This window comes from Ptychodera flava, chromosome 5, assembly GCF_041260155.1.
Source record: "Ptychodera flava strain L36383 chromosome 5, AS_Pfla_20210202, whole genome shotgun sequence".
NCBI classification, from domain to species: Eukaryota; Metazoa; Hemichordata; class Enteropneusta; family Ptychoderidae; genus Ptychodera; species Ptychodera flava.
This window is the reverse complement of record NC_091932.1, coordinates 32011339-32027428: the sequence shown is the minus strand read 5'-3', so window position 1 is coordinate 32027428 and position 16090 is coordinate 32011339. Positions and strand designations below refer to the sequence as shown.

Sequence of the window (16090 nt, the reverse complement as noted above, 5' to 3'; positions counted from 1 at the left end):
TGAACTCTGATTGCCTTTTTACTCAACAAATAATTTTTCTCAGCTACACTTATTAGGCTTTCAGCTGATGCCGGAAGATTTAAGATTTTTCTCCAAGCATAAGTACAATTAAAACACATGGAGCAATATAGTTTAAATGTGAAAACCTCACTTTATTTACATGCCAAAATTTGAGATTAGACAAGTGAAATATAGTTAAATATTTTAATATTAACATATACATATCTTTTGTATTTATATTTGTAATCCAAAAAAATAAAATAATTTATAGAAAATGCTAATAATATATGTTGTTCATGGAGTCACACTCTGCAGCTCCACTTGGCATCTTCATGTTGAAAAATATTTTCTGTGATTTCTACACAGTCTTCATGATATCATTCATTTCATTTATAACATTGTGCAATAAATATTCTCTATTCCTTCCAGGTTGTCTACAAATACAATAAACATTATATTGAATTACTTCAGATTTTCCTTTGTCTATTTGTGGATCTATATTTCAGAAAGGGATAAAAAATCATTTTTTTCGAAACAATCACAAGGGTGCTTCCTCATCCATTTATGATCAAACAGTGAAAGTGGTTCTGCAAAGCAAAGAGAGACTGCGAAAGCAATCGCAACCAATTAAGCCACAATCTCTACCTCTCTCTTGTTTCTGGACTGGAATGCGGTTATCCCTAACAGATTTGCCTTGAACCTGCAAGTGATCATTGTTTGATATTATTTGAAATTAATTCTATCAGCAAACATCAGAATTCCTTAAATATATTGAAGGTTCCGAAAATTCTGTTTCACAATCTTTATCATATCTCACATTTTTGCTTTAATACTCATACAAAAATCTGTTCCATTTTTCTGACTGAGAGATGCGACTCTTGCATGTGAATAAAGAGTGAAAATCATCTCTATTACATTGCTATCACATCTCAAACAAATTAAGGTAAATGATGTTTACATTTCCTACAAATTTCAACACGCAAATTATGATCACTTAATTTGTATTTTGTCAAACTTCTACGTAACCCGAAATCTGAAATATCTCCTACATATTTCCAAACTTTGTCTTGAAAATTCTGCAAAGACATGCCAGTATCTGTCAAATTTACTTGCCACATGATATGTTATACACCTAAGCTCAATAGCCTGTGTCGCAATGGTACATCATTAACACAACAGCGAAAGTTGATATCTGTGCAGTGTACTTTCATTTACCATTTTGCCTGTCTTTGCCTTTGTAAAAACCACCTGCGGTCAATGGTCATTTCGTTGAAACGGGACCGTTTTAGACAAGAAGCCCTAGTTCGAGTCTGCATTCCGTTATGATATAAGGGTAGAGAGTTTCGTGCCAGTAACTGAACTTACACAAGTAGATGCCTTTCAAAAATGTGCCTCGAAACTTTTACCGAAATGGTATTCGAATAAATTTTACATGGCAGTGTATGTCGACAGTGACGTCACCTGGTCACCGTTGATGACACGTATCGGTTAGGGTTATGACTGGGTCTTACACATGATGAAAGAGTTCGCGCTCTAATGTTGTAAACAGTGTACAACGCTGCATTTGTATTGCCTTTTCGTCGTTGTTTCTTCGTCTTTTGATCAAAGACAAGGAAAAATCTTGTCAACTGCAATTGAGATCGAAAATGGTGCATGTCAACAGGACCGAAACCCTGCCGCTTCCAGTATGCACCGTGTACCGTAAGATGGCGGCATCATCGATCGCCGACTCGGATGCCATAGTCCAATTACACCATGCATGGTAAAGTCGACGGCGACTTTGTCCATTTTCTCGTGCAAATGGCTAAGTAAAGTATTCTGAGAAGATTGAGGCAGTTTCTCTCGCCAAAATCACGTAAAGTTTGGCGAAAAAAGTCTCGCGTGTCAATAGCCAACTTTTGTCTATTGACAGGCGCCTGTCAATAGCCGGATTCTGTCTATTGACAGGCGTTGATACGACACAGTACAAGATAAAGAATAAAGCGCCTCGTCCGTATTTTAGTGCAAAAACAGGCAGTATAAAACATTCTTAGGAGCATGGGCCGGTGTGTTTCGCTAAAAAAATCCATTAAAATTTGGAGAGCGAGTCCCGCGTGTCAATATTATAGCCAGCTCTTGGCTATATATTGACAGGCGCGGCGTTGGTGCAACATCGTACGCGGTAAAGTCTAAAATTACTAAGAATTACGGCGACTTTGTCGACTTTGTCCATAATTCAGTGTACAAATGCTTTATCAAGCCTTCTAACAAGCATTGGGCACTTTATAAGGCTAAAATGTGGTGAATTTTGGTGAAAAACATCCCGCGTGTCAATAGCCACATCCTGGCTATTGACAGGCGCGGCGTTGGTGCAACCGTATCGTAAGCCTTACACGGTAAAGTGTACAATTACTCAAAAATCGCGGCGAGTTTGTCTATAATTTAGTGTACAAAGGCTTTATCAAGCACTCCAACAAGCATTGGGCAGTTTATTAGGCTAAAATGTGGTGAATTTTGGCGAAAAACCTCCCGCGTGTCAATAGCCAAATTTTGGCTATTGACAGGCGCCTGTCAATAGCCGGATTCTGGCTATTGACAGGCGCCTGTCAATAGCCACGGCCAAAAAATTTTGGTGGCAGATTGACAGTTTTTGGTGGCAAATGCCACCATTGCCACCGATTATTTCGATCACTGAATATCAATAATAATAACCTTAACCCGGTTTGCATATGTATGACATCACCAGGCCATGGTCTGCAGTATGCAACTGTGTATCTTGTACACCCAGGATCAGAGTGTATCTATACACCCAGGATCAGATATCGTGCTGTTCGTGGTATTAACAGGTTTTATATAGCTTTGACAAGCATTGTAATGTAATGATTACGCTCTTTAACTAACTAGTTGAAGTTTCAAGATTGCCCCTGACTTGTTTTTATATAGTACATGAAGCAAAACTATACATAATTTTGTGACTGGCAACATGTCACATGGCAAGCTTCATACATCCAAATCAGTACGTGGTATTGACTTTCATTCAGTATAAAATGTAATCCATGTACACCACAAAATGCTGGGACTATATCACTTGAACTTGGAAGGTGCCACTCTGTGCCTGCCTATCTGAGTCTGCTGTTTTTACTCAACAGCTCTTGTGACATTGCATTGACTGTGCAATGTCACATGAGCTGTGTTGAGTGATTACAGAAGATTCAAACTGCATGGTCCACATTTTGTCAGTCGAGTGCTAGTCTTGGTTACCCAGACTGCTATGCGGGGCTCTCTTTCAGCATGTTCAGCCGCCCCTGTGGAAGAGTGAATGTGTCCCACAGAGCAGTCTGGGTAACTGAGACTAGTTGAAGGCAAGCGCAGTGTATTACACAATTTTCAGAGTGCAGTCTTTGGAGATGGCCTACGCTACAGATCTTATTCTTTGTTCTCTGATTCTCGTAGCAGGAGTTTGGATAGGATGGAAGCTGAACGCTGCAAGAAGAGATTGTGTCTCTTTTATTTCCTTTTGGGTACGTATCTGTCAAGCACTCCCTGAATAACAAATATTTATGCCCCTAACATAATACATGGTACATGTACATTGTGTAACACTGCCAGCAAAGTCTGCTATATATCAGTAAGGGTCATTTGAGGTCAGTTCAGCATCCCAATCTGCTCGTCAATTCAATGAAAGAGTGGACAAACAACACTTATCTCGAATTCAGAGTGAGGTGATACCACCCTTTAATGATTCTGAAGTGACTCAACAGAAATACTGTTACATGTAGGATGTATATAAGAGCGATAGCATTTGTAGATCGTAGGAGATTTAGGTGGGTTTGGATAGTGACTTGAATCCTCTTGCAATTTAATGTGACCCGGTTGCATGGCTACCCTTGGAATGTCAGGATCTATACTTTCAAAAACTGCCCAGAGAATAGAGTTTAATCACAGTCTCATAGAGATTCAGCCAGGTTTAATTCAGAATTTTGAGTGATACAATAAAACATGATTATCCCTTTCCTGCCAGACAGTAATAACTGTATCACTTCCCCATCAGCCAAGTCAGTAAAAAGCGGTATTGAGCCAAAAAATGACGTATTTTCACCCACTTGGCTTGGTATGTTATAGCATCTTTTGTCCAAATAAAATCAACTTTACAGTATTATGTTTTCAACAGCCTTCAAATGCAAAGTATTATGTTAAAATACATCATATGGAATACGTTGTGTTTCATTAATTTTAATCATCTTGACCTGGTGGTGAAATATGGACTTGGCAGGAAAAGGGTTAAATGAAAATCAGTGTTTACTTAATGTCTACTAGAAGACCAGTTTCCCTGGATACTAGACTGCAAACGTATTGTGTTATTATGCGATGCTCAAACACGCTACCTGTAAACAAATCAATGTGAGAAATCTATGTCTGATTATGTCTCTAATTGGTAAATATGCCCAATATATCTTTGACCTTCACAATTTCTCGACTATACTGTTTCACTGAAACTAGGGTAGTTTTTAAATTGTTCACTACAAAATTGTTCACAGTATACGTATTCACAGGTTCACTTTTGGAGGTATGTACAGCTTTTGAAGTCATGAAAAATCTATGTTGAAGCCACACAATCCCTGAAATGTTTGTTACAGAGGTACACTCGCATCCATTTTTATTCTTCCTGTGCTAAGACTCTATGAGAACATATTTTTACAATATCAAATTTATGTTACTTTTACAGATTATGGTGGTTGTGGCAGTTTGTATCTTCCTATGGTTGAGATAATAGCAAAGACTGACAAGAATCTTTGGCACGGTGATATCTACAACTTGTCTACTCTACATAAGGCATTTTCAAGCCATGACATTGTGACTGGTCACCCCTGCTGGGAAGACAAGAATCTTAGCATTTATTTGGATTCAGCAAGTGGCACGTTCGAAGAGAGAGACTGCAACTATAACACCAGACTGCTTAAACGGGAAGTTACAGGACCGTAGGCGCACAATAGGGGGATAACTGATGACACAGACATTTGCATACACTGGGCGGGACTTTTTGAATTCTCAGAGCATCACTTTGGCTGTATGATAAATTTGAATAATTTTGATGGACACTTTCGTGACATATGCAAAGAAGGGTAATGGTCGTACAGGGAACACATTTTGAAACATGGATTCTCCGACAAAAACGGAAAATTTTTTCAGTTTATTTTCGACAAAGAAGATGAACAAGGTCCAATGACAATGAACACCTGAAACACGACAAACTTACGGAATTCTGGGACCAAACATGGCACGTCTGATCAGTAGTGTAGTTTTTCTACATTTCCATAGATTTACGATGATCTGGTTTTTGCAGGGGAAGTTCCTGTTTAACACTTCAGTTATTGAAAGCTGCCTTCATGATGATACTTTGCTCCTCATCTTTTTAAAGTCTGATGTATTTTTTCTGAAATTTATTGCCTGTGTTCTGCAGGGTACAATCAATTATGCCATCTTTGGAATAAACACTGCTCTTAGATTATTGAATGCAAAAATGTCAAACATCCTCTACGGCAGTTCTAGATCCACATTTCGCTGTTATAGATTGGTTTCAGAGCTGTGGCAGTTCAAAGCAGCTCAAACGCCGATCTGCACAGAATGTTTGGAGCTGTCATTTGTCTGTTGCAAATTTGAGTATCTCTGAAAGACGAAATTCAGATGTGTGCAGCTCTTAGTGGATCAACAGCCTTTATACAGCTTAAAATCTTCCACGGTAAAAACTTTGTTGACACTCTGCTTGGCACAGTGCGATGGCAGCTCAAAACAGCTCTACACAGCTCGATGGCAGCCAAAAATGAACATAGGTAACTTAGATGAGCTCATAAATTGAGTGTTCCATATTCATAAAGTCTAAAAGTGAAGTATAGTTAAGTATTGAATGAATTCACTCCATTCTTAAATGGAATTTCCATGCATCTGTTTTCCGATCTCGGCTCAAAAAATTGATTGTGAGTATGCATAAAATGATATACTTGGTATCCTAAGTGCATGTATGCATCAATGTCTTCAATTTCACAAGCTGTCATTTTATTCAACCCAAATCATGATTATGAATTAATAATGAATACAAACAATTTAGTGATTAGATTATGCTTTGATTCACAGTACAATAAAGTACTACAACCATTCAGGTGTGGTAAACCCTTGTAATCGTGACTATGTTAATCAAACACACCGTATTGCCAGCATTGTGTCTTGAAATATACAATAGCCATCAATCCAGGGCTTGACAATTTTTTTTCCAGTTCACTTGTCCGTCGGACAAGTGGATTTTCAATTTCACTTGTCCTCTCAATAATTTCACTTGTCCTCCATTTGTAATAATCAAGACCAAAATGCTTGCGACGAAGTCCGTAGCGGCTTTCAGGGCTTTCTTATCTTGGTAATTTTCGCCGATGTTGACGCCGATTTTTTTCAAAAGTTTACATTGAAGTAGGCCTGCGTACGTTCTGTGTGTGTCCGGCGTCATACGACCTCCATCACAAGAGGCCGTATAACGCCGGGAACTCACAGACCTGTACGCAGAGCTAACATTGAATTTGAAGGTACATATCATACATCGGCTTCCCGTTTTTGGCAAGCATAAATGCCGTCGTAAAAAGATTGGTCAGTTTCTATCGCTGGTCGTCGTCATTCGGTTCACGCATTGCGAGTGCATGCGATCGGATTGTTGGCAAGTGAAACCATGGAAACCGTACTATCGGGCTCAGCGGGACCCACAAAATTTCCACATTGTCCCCGTCACGATCTCATCTGCGATGCGCCAAACAGTCCAAATGCGGTTGACTAAACTCGTGAGACCTTATCGATTCAACGCGAAACATGTCGTATCTGTCAAGAAAAGCATTTCGCTTGGTTTGGTCATGGAGGTAGTCTCTTCCTACCTCCATGCTTTGGCAATGGTGGGGTAGCCCTATTTGAGACACGACGTACTGAACATTTTGGAACCGTCATATTTCAACCAAGGCCACTCTGCTTTCCAAATTCCATTTCGGGAGATAACATCTACGGCGTTTTTCCTCATCATAACGCTTATGTTTAGATCTTTTGTCAGAAACATCGATCATCACATCGAGTCGTCGATTCTCAGACGATCCCCACTCACGCTGGCCCTCGTGGCGCCGTCGTAAATCATCACAATGTCGTTTCTCAGAGTTACACAATGCCCATCGTCGTAAACTACCTGCCTCTTTACGGCAACAACTTTGCTTGGTTTTTGCGTAGGTCTGCGGAGCGGAAATTACGCTCTGGCTCGCGAAAATGCACAATGCCTTGTTTGCATTAGTGGAAATATTACCGTAAAATACTCATATTTACAGCGATCACTCCACAAACTATCTGCCAACAATGTTCATCTACCTCGCGAGGCCGCATAAATGATTTTGAAGTACTGCACGGTCGATTGTCAATAAGCACTATGGCATTGGGTTTTGCAATTTTTTACCTAATTTGTTGGGGCGGAGCAGTCAGCATACAACAAAGAAATGCTGTTTACGCCAAGTTTTAAGCAACTTTTTAATTGGACGATGAAACAATGTCATGTCGATCATCGAAAAATTGCAACATTGTGTGAGTCGGCAAATGAATCGCAGAAGAACGTCACAATTGTATCTAAAAAAAGTCAGTGATTGACATTTATTTTGTGTGAACGACAACGCAAATCGGGCGACACCGCAACTTAGGTTCGCGTTGATTGCGCCAGAAGTTGTATAAACAACTTGTCCGGCGGGCGACCAGATTTTATTTTTGACTTGCCCGAACGTAAATTTCACTTGTCCCGGGCGTCGGGCGATAGGAATTGTCAAGCCCTGCAATCATCAGCAACAAAGAACTGAGCACTATATTGCAAGGTATTATGTAGAGCATCTTTCACTTCAGTTACTCTCACATCTTCCCACCAAGTATCGCTATGGTGCATGCTACCGTTCTCAAGCCTTTTCTGTTGACGGACAGAAAAAAACGAATGAAGTCTAGCCAGTATACTCCCTGCATGGAAGCATACAAATGTCTTTCTGTATTCATCCATTGTAAAATTAGCAGTTACCTACTAAGTTGTATTTTATTTGTCCTTGCATGTGTTACAGTGTAATTTAAGAATGCAGACGAATATTCAATTTTGCATATTAATGAGAACTGTGATGTCATTTCCAAACAGCCTATTGACATAATTTGCTTACAAGAAAATTCACAGAAATATATGTCTGTGAAAATAAAACTTGCTTTGAATCCTAAATGTTTTCGCCTCCAGGCATTGGAGGTATGAAACATTTTATAGCTTTTTAATACAATGCTTACATATGATATATGTGCATTATAGGTAATGTTTGAAAAACCTTGTATTGTATAGTGATGAATTTCTGCTGTTCATTACTTTTATTAATCTTCCTTCATATTTCATTCTATTCTTTAATTTCTCTTTTCCTATCTTCACTGAAATTTTTTTGAAGGTGAATATACCGCAAACATGTTAACAGCAGATTGGTTCAAGGACTGCACTTTACTCAGTGTTTTTACGAAAGTTGTCTTCACAGAACACCCACGTTAACAGTATCCAGGGCTCAAAATTAACTTTTTTTCCTGGTAGTCCCATTGGGCTACCATTTTCTGAAGTTGGTTATCCAGTGACAATGGCTGGTAGCCCATGCATATTTAAGTTAAGGGATTTTTTTCATTAACCAGACAAGAAAAAGCTATTTTTCAAGATTCTGCCCATGAAGTGAATGTGTTAGTCATTTGATGTATACCTGCACACCGTTAGTACCCAAAGGAAACTGGTATAATTGACGACAGTGATACTCAAAAGTTTGGTGACTTATCATTGTATTGACAACCCTTTAGAGTTGTATGCAAATTTTGATAGCCGTCATTGCAACGACCACGATCCTCTCAGCACGACTGTAGCTGGGCTAAAAACAGACCATGGGCTTTCTGTAGTTGGGAGGAGGCATTATAAGTTTCCGTGTGCAGTAAAAATTTTGCCGACTAGCGGGAAATACAATACTTGTTAAGATAAAAACTGCAAAGTTAAAACAAATCCAGTAGTGTATTTCCCGCTAGTCGGCCAAATTTTTACTATTTTCATTTACACTTGCTGCAGTTTTATCCCTCTTTTGAGGTAGTTTAATTTTTAGTACTTTGTGCCCTGTGGGCACAAGGTACTAATGTGATGGCGCGGCCCAATATGGCCAACATAGTGGGCCGTATGCTGTGGACGCAGGTATCTCAGAAACGCTTCAGTAACTTTTTCTGAAATTTGGTCTGGTGGTCACTTGGGCATGTATCTCAAACGGTCTTTTTTCTTTTTTTGATTGAATCATTTTAAAGTCACTTTTTTAGCTTTTTTCTGAAAACCACTATTTTCACTTTTTCCTCAAAACCACTGATTTGATTATTGTGATGTTTGGCATGGGTGTTCGTATAGTTGAAATAACGTCAGAAATGTTCAAGATTTGGTGATACATGCCTCACATTATTTTTAAACAATATTTTTATCCATTTTTATTTTATATTTACTTGATTTTGCCTCACTTTCGCTAAAGCTACCGTCTGCGCATGCGCACAACTGTAGGACAAAATCTGAGTTGAAGAATCGAAACGGACGCCATCTTGTTTCTCGGTATGGGCACATTTTTGGTAAAGTTGACAGTGATGCACTTTTGCAGCTGTCGTGTATTTTTTGGTACGAAAGGCGCCTTTGATCGACTGAAGAATTATGGCCTCCGTAGGCGATAAACACCGGTACTGGTAGGCATATCAGTTCTACTGAGGAAGTAATCCACTGGCCCGTATAGGTCAGGGGTCACTTAGGGGAGAACCACTTGATTTCTGGGGGGGGGTATAGAGGATTTCGAGGAAAAAAAATTGTCACCAGGTGAAATAAAAGAAAAAAATTAAGCCTGTAATGGCTTGAGAAAAAAATATTCTCATAACAGACAGAAATAAAAAAGGAATTGTCACAATGCTGTTGAAATGAGCAAAATTTTGGAAACTTCATTCTCATGTATTCTTTGCTGGCATGCTGCCAAAGGCAAACAAATGTTTTTACCACAAGTAATTCTTATGTGTTTTCTTCCAGCACTTATGATATAAGCATTCACTACTTTACACCTCGGTGCACTCGATGTTTTTCTTCCCTTTTCTGACCCAAGAAATCATGTTTCAGGATTTCTGTTGCAATATCTCAATGCTATAGGCAATATCTAGATGGGACTATTTGACTTCTGTAAATCGTGAAAATTTAAAACACAAGATAGGAGTCAATAAACTAGTGTTAAAACCAATACATTATTCTCTCAATATAAATATGTTTATGTTAGAAAGATTACAAGTTGACAATGAAAATTGAGGAACAACAAATATAATGAAATACAATGTGTGAGCCTTGTTTCTCTGACCACAAAAGATAACATCTCCCCTGAGAACATAAAAGGAATTGACTGTTTTAAAGAAAAGCAGGTATAGTAAATGATCACAGTTGATTTGCTAAAAAGTGTTCTATAATTTAAAGTTGTATATATAATAGTCTTTCCATTTTGTTTGTCATTTGTTGGAATGTAAAATGAATAAATAAAAACATCCTGTGATATGTGAAACACTGGCTTAAATTTGAAAAATTGCACTGCTACTCCATTTGAAAAAAAAATTGATGCAGGTCTGACTGTAGAAATCAAAAAATGCTGTCTCTCTAACAAAAAAAAAGTTCCCATACCCACTTCCTGCATACCCCCCCCGAAATCAAATGGGTCTCCCCTTAATATGCGCATGCGCACATAACAAGTTAGCGTTGTTTTTCGAGGACTTTGAAAAAAAACCCCGAGGTCTTCATGTTTCTCGGTCAGTTGCGAATTTTGACGTTTTAAAGGTTTTAGCGTATATTTGATTGCTGTCATGTATTTTTTGGCACGAAACGCTCCTTCGATAGACTGAAGAATGATGGCCTCCGAGGCTCCGTACTCGGTACTCCCAGTACCGGCGAATCCATTGCTTTTAATAGCGAGGCAACCCGACCGGCGGCCCGTACTAATAGCTGGGTGAGAGCGAGGGAATGCTCTGTCCTTCTACCTCCGGCCTCCATGTCATAACAAACTGGCGTCTTTTTATGTTAACGTACTGTCCTTTCGACACAGCGATTCCTTTTAGTTTTCTGTTGCTTATTTTGGGTAATTTCGACAGTTGTGCATTGATTTGGACATCATTTTTGACTTCGATCGCTAAAGTGTGTGCTTTTAAAGTTTTATGTTGACCGATTTACTAAGGAAGTACGCGCACTTCAGAATCACGGCATAATCCGACATGGCAATTTGGCATGATCATCAGATTATACATGATCCGAGATTGCACTTTAGCAAGGTCACGATAACTAATGTTGTTTGTTTCACTGTCGTTTAATACCTATATTTCCACTAAAAGACCATTAGAATTTCCTCCTGGCTACTTTGAAATCGTGCACTGGCATGCATGTAGTTGTCAACATCACTATGCTTGTTTGTGGCGAACAAAAACCCATCGGCAATCGCCACGATCTCAAAAGCGTGGCGACAGCTGATTTCGTCGAAATTGATAAAACTAAGCAGTCCAAATATATGCTAAAGACAAAATAAAAAACTCTTTATTTAAAGCGCTTCCTTGAAATTGTAAAGGAAGACAAAATATTACAATTACATTCTCGCGATCTCCATGAACTGGCCTTCCGATCACGCTGATACTGAGATCATGGAGGTAGTGCTGAGATAGACAACCATAGCCAAAAGCAGCAAAACTCAGCGACAATTCTGAGCTTTATTGACACAATATTTCATATCGCAGTATCAAATCAAACTGATTACAAAATCCCTGGATCAGCGATATTTTAGTGAAATTTCCACATTAATCATAACTTGTGAAAAGTAAACGTGAAACAAAGACGTCGTGTATACTGTCGATCGACAGCATTGTGTGAACCATAAAACCAGCTGGCATGGCATGTGCATTGACTGCACATGATAAAAGCAAGTCGACATTGCAATATCAAACGGTCTACATCTTGTGAAAACAACGACGTAGCAGTGAAAGTTGTAATAGTCATCGGTAAAAACTCTTCACTGATGAACTGATAATAGCGTCAAACAAATGAAATTGCATATTTAGAGAAGGAAAACCAACGTCTCATCGTGGCCTTGAGTGAGAATAAACAATGGCGGATGTGCGGAGTGGGACTATTCTATTTAGGTAACGGGGGTACGGAGGGACACAGATTCATGAAGGTACTGGCAAAACGTGCCATTTTCCTAGCGATGCTGTCGCGGGAACTTCAATGTCCATTGTTGTAACACCTTTTCAATAGTTTTTCTGATCGGAAAAGTAATTTTATTAACTGTAATGATCTATTATACGCTCATCACCTTTCTGTATCGGGGTTTAACCAGGGTAAGAGCACATAAAGTAAAGTGAAGTAAGCCTTTATTGAAATCCTATCCCCATTGGGGATCTTGATCATAAAGTGCAATACAGGTTTTGCAAAATCAACAACAAAAGAGTATATATAGATGAGGATGTAACATGTTCATCAATATTTTACTCTTTTTCATTTTTATTTTGGTCTGAGTTCAAACAATTTTCCCAAATCACATAATGATGATTTGTCTGTTCTTGAAAAATGTTTATAAGGTTTTGTGTGTCTTATCTCTGAATGTGTTTTTACAAATGTTTTAATTAGTTTACTTAAACATCATGTCTACTGTGTGGCTAACGAAAGTTGCGTGTGGCTAATAAAATTAGGACCAAATTAGCCACACTGAGTAAGTGTGGCTACTAACTTGAAAATCCTACCGCTTACCCTGATTGTATGTCCTTTCCTGCACTACATAATTCAAAATTAAATATTGTTTTTGGCCTATACATACTTGAGGGGTAAGCTTATTTAGTCTCATACATTAAAGATGCACTGTTGACCTACAGAGTCCAAACTTTTTATCATTGCAGTGTTCTCCACAAGGGGTTTTTGACGGGCGGTGCGCCCGGCTTCTTTTTGTCGCCGCCCACCTTTAATCTCGCCCGCCCGCCTTTAATCTCGCCCGCCCACCTTTGTTTTCTGTCGCCTAAACTGTTTTCACAGTCAGTTGTCCGAACAATATCTGAAAGCCTATTGAATAAAAATGACAGCAACTGACAACGTCGTGTAATAAAGAGGGACCGTTCACACATCTGTCGGTTTGTTTTGCGACTGCATGCAATCCTCAATGTTCTCCCCAGGCCCCGACGGCCCCGATCCTTTATTTTTTTCGCCCGATCCTGTTTCATATCCGCCGGCGCCGATACTCTTTAGTAAATGTGGTTGAAGACCTATGTTTCTCAGCGGCGATTTTGTCACGCTCTTATTTCAGCAAGCTTTTCAAGTGTGAAACGGCCGTAGTGCCGATGAACACTGGCTAAGACTTCAATTCAAAAAGCTTGAAATGTGTTAAGCTGCCGACCGTACCATACAGACACCGTCCATTTCATACAACGGACACGGTACACTCGAAGGCTCGGTGTTGCATTTTTGCCAGCGGACACTCAGTCAAAGCATCTATGCTATTGTCAACTGCCATTGCCGCCAATGTCTCGTACTTGTAAGGATCCGAAGGTCAGGAAAAGTGATTTCGATCAGATCTGGCTAAAATCGTACGATTGGTTGAGACAAATATCAGATGCAAAAAAGTATGGTACTTCGCGTGCTCAGGTCGTTGCGTATCCGAGCCAAGTTAGCCATTTTGAGATCCGTGTACGTCCACATGACGTTGAAGCCATGTGTGTCATTTCCTGTCACGCATTCGTAACTTGCATGGATTCATTCGATTGACTTTGAGAAGCAGTTGCGCTTGATCAAGTTTCAAAATCCGTGACCGTTTTAAAATATCAAAGGCATAATGAAATGAGGTAAAAAGAAACTGCACGAGCTAAAATCATCATTCGTGTGATCATCCGAATACAGCAGCTATGTACCGTACATACGGTTCTGTAGGCCTACTGTATAGTTCAAAGGTCGCGTGTGATCGGGATCTAGTGCGCCAGCATGCTCCACACAAACATGCATGGCAGCCCACGCCGCGCAGTTGTCGAAGTTTTGTACGTTTGCCGAACTAAGAGTCGATGAAATTTCAAATCTTTCTCTTGGAAATACTTGGTATCATTTTTTTCGGGCCTCCCTTTATTATGAATTGAGTTTTAAAGTCAACGTGTGTTTCTCTGCAGGCATGCTCCGCTGACTCCGCATTGTAACTTAGTGCATTATTCAGTCCCGTGTCAACTTGTCATGGACGTAAAAAAAAGACGTTCATGGCTTTTAACCCAATCCGGCTACAGACAAACATATAGTAACAGAGGGTCACATGAAAACGTGCCACCATTTGCCACCCATTATTTCGAACACTGATTACTTCTCATGTAGGCCTACTTTTGAATTTTCATGTTGGTATTGTGCAATATATTTACTAAATTGTGTATTGTTTGTACGTTTTTTTTTCACTTTTGATGTTTTATTATTTATTTAAAGTAAATAGACAGGATTTAAATGTAAAAATAAATTGTATAGCTTGCCATTAATCACTGCTGAATGGAGAAAAATATTGAGAATGTCAGAAGTATATCTCATCACTGGAGTGCCTTGTGAATAGCCCTGGTGATATGTAAATTGTATGCAAATATTATGCAAATACATATGCTAATTAGCCGCCCGCCTTTAATTTTCATTTGTGGAGAACACTGCATTGTATTGTAGATAGGTGTACACTCCAAATACTAAGTACAAGTGTGGTGAGTGTAACAAGCAAATGTTTTTTAGTCAATGGTTCATATCAAGGTTGTTGATACTTACAATCCACACTTGAACTTATGCTGGAGCGGTAACCAACCAGTTCAAATAACTTTCATTTATGTCAAAACAATTTGACATTTTGCCAAATTTCACATTTATGGCAATTAATAAACAGTAAGGAGGTACAAAGGACGTCGGTGCCCCCGGGCCCCATGTTATAGTTTCCGTGTGACCGCATTTAGCTTATCCCAAAGAGATGGTCCAGACATAGCATGCCTAGTACTGACTGAATTTTATGTCCCAGGCTTTGGTACTATGGTAGTCCGTGTGGGCTACCATTTCATTGACTTTGGTAGCCGAAGAGAAAAGTTGGTAGTCTGTGGACGCGGGACTACCGCTAATCTCGAGCCCTGGTATCACATATTCAGTCATTGATATCAATTTGCATTATTACTTGAACTATGCTTTACCTACAATCTTTCTAAATATTTACCTTCGCAACATCATACGCCATTCTCAATCCCAGTTTCTGGCATTAGGCCCTCTGACTATGGGACACCACCGAACCCACAGGCTCTTGACTCAATGAACCCCGGCGAACCGCCCAGCTGGCCGTCGTCATTGATGCAATAGAATATCAGTGACGGTTAGCGGTTCGCCTGCATTGAGTCAAGAGCCTGTGACCAAACCTAAGGCACAGTCGAAGACAAACTAAAGTTGTTGTGTAAGTTGAACTCACCACAGTCGCTCGAGAGCTATTCAGCTCTGGGACTATTCGCCCCATAGACGAGTGTATAATATAAGCGAGAAACAACCCTCGCTTATATTATACACTCGTCTATGGGGCGAATAGTCCCAGAGCTGAATAGCTCTCGAGCGACTGTGAACTCACCTTCGCGAACGTTGGCAAATCCAGAGCTCTCCTTTGATCATGTTCCACTGTTCCATGCCATGCAGCTGCACTGCACTGTCAATGCGAATTGACATCCGAATACCGAATTATAAGTGCAGATTTGGCAATGCACTCTAATGGTGTTGGACTTTTACGACTGAAGATATTCAATCACACAGTCCACACTTGTATACATAAAAACGTATTTCTTGACGGGTAACTTGCACGCGATTCAAGACATATTTCTCTGCATCCCCTCCGTTTCATTTTGAAAATTCCAATTTCAACATTCCCTGTAAAAAGATTCGGCTGTGTGAGAGTAGATAAGGAAAGAAAATATATACCAGACCGTGATATAAAGCGGTATTTCGGATATTTCCAGTCAGAGCGAAGAGCAACCAGCAACTTGAGCGAGACCG

At 39.5% G+C, this 16090-nt stretch overlaps 1 protein-coding gene across 1 annotated transcript in view; it reads right to left on the bottom strand.

Moving 5' to 3' along the window:
* The window catches only part of LOC139133522 (uncharacterized), a 205799-nt gene extending 189981 nt beyond the window's left edge, over positions 1-15818 (bottom strand). Inside the window, exon 1 of the mRNA XM_070700175.1 lies at positions 15672-15818. The gene's annotated coding sequence lies outside the window, so the exon portion shown is untranslated. The remainder of the gene's footprint in view (positions 1-15671) is intronic.
* Positions 15819-16090: the final 272 nt, after the last annotated feature.